The sequence below is a fragment of the Tenrec ecaudatus genome, chromosome 3 (assembly GCF_050624435.1).
Source record: "Tenrec ecaudatus isolate mTenEca1 chromosome 3, mTenEca1.hap1, whole genome shotgun sequence".
NCBI classification, from domain to species: Eukaryota; Metazoa; Chordata; class Mammalia; order Afrosoricida; family Tenrecidae; genus Tenrec; species Tenrec ecaudatus.
Window position 1 is genome coordinate 192066025 of NC_134532.1, and position 1807 is coordinate 192067831.

The window sequence follows — 1807 nt, forward strand, 5'->3', positions numbered from 1 at the left end:
GTGGTCAACCTGCGACTGATGCTGATCCTGTAGATATGGACAATTATGAACCCGGATCACAAATTTATGTGAAAGATAAGGTCAGATACAAATTACTAGAAATCTCCAAGAAGAAAAGGGGGTAAAGGAAATTTAGAACAAGAGTAGTTCTCAGACTAACTAATTGAATTGTAGAATGACCAGGATCTCCAGAATTTCCTACAGGAATGGGAAGGACTTGAATTTAAGTTACACATGGATATGAAGATCAGAAATAAATTGCTTTCAAAAGTAAATTTCAAGAAACTCATGCATAGGGGCAAAGAGAAGCAGTGGAAACTATGCTGAGACATGATGAAAAGTCTGCAGGATTTATACCGGAATCTCCTTCATGAAGCTCAATCAACACCATCCTCTGTGGTCGTAGGGAGATGCCCTAAACAGGACCTGGGGTATAAATTGGAGAATGATGCTTCTGTGAACTCGACCAACTACCTTTGTCCCGAGGATCAGCTTCAGGCCATGCCTATCCATGTTCCAGATCCTCAAGTTTGTCCCGAGGATCAGCTTCAGGCCATGCCTATCCATGTTCCAGATCCTCAAGTGCCCGGATGAGGTTCTTGCACCCTGAGTCCTCTATGGAGAGCCCAGCACCTCCATGCCCAGAGAGCTCCATAGCCCAGGAACTCCAGGAACTGTGCTCTGCCTTTCACTACTCTAGATCCATCGGAGAATGTTGGAGGACTCTTGGTGGGGTAGTGGGTTCTGCATTGGGCTGCTAGCCACTAGGTTAGCATTTCAAAACCACCAATCACTTCACAGGGAAAAACAAACATGAGGTTTTCTACTCCCAAAGGTGATTCAACCACTGGGGGAGGGAATGCTTTAAGATAGAAGTTGTTTTGGTGATTCCCCTTCATAGGATAAAAGGATTCAATTATATGATATGTAAATTATGTGCCAATAAAACTGTTAAAACAACAATTACAATGTTGGAATATCAAAGGGGCAGTTTTATCCCATCTTACAGGGCTTTTCTGAGTCAGAATTAACTCAATGGTCGCAGGTAACTGAGTAACAGCATTGTAGAAACCCTAGTGACCTGCTAAAATGCTAGGCTTTGAAAATAGATCACTTTCCTCTACATTATTTTTGGAGTAATATGGGGATCTTTATATACTTCTTTATGGAGTTACTAATCTGACTTGCTTCATGATTTCATTAACTTTTTACTAGAGTAGCACTGAGCTTCCCCTGTACAGCCTATCTGACTTATAAAGCCCCAAGCCACTGTGCATACTCTGCACTGTACTTTTGTCTTTATATCACTGATGACCACTTAGTATTGTGTTTTTAATTTATAAAACATTTTACCATTGGAAGATAATTAAGTGGTAGAATGAGTCCCTGTATTTTCTCATTGCTGGTCTGTTGTTGGTGCTCAGCAAATAAATTTTCTGAGTGAATAAAAGAAAATACTACTATGTATTTACTAAGAAAATATCTACTATGGACCTTGGGCAGGGGTAGCTGCAGCTATCTGAAGTGTAAAGTAATCCTCCATCTTTGACACCACCTTTGGGCCTATGTAGAGTGGTCAGATATATATATATATAATATATATATTAAATACATACATATATATACATATATATTAAAACCCAACATTTTCCATTTCAACATTTTTTTCATGTGTATAATTCAGTGAGAAGAATCAACTGTATTGTGCAAACATCACTAATATCCGTTGCCAAATGTTTTATTTCTATGAAAAGAAGAAAACAAAACAAACGAAATCACAACCCAATGCTACTTAAACACTCTCTCC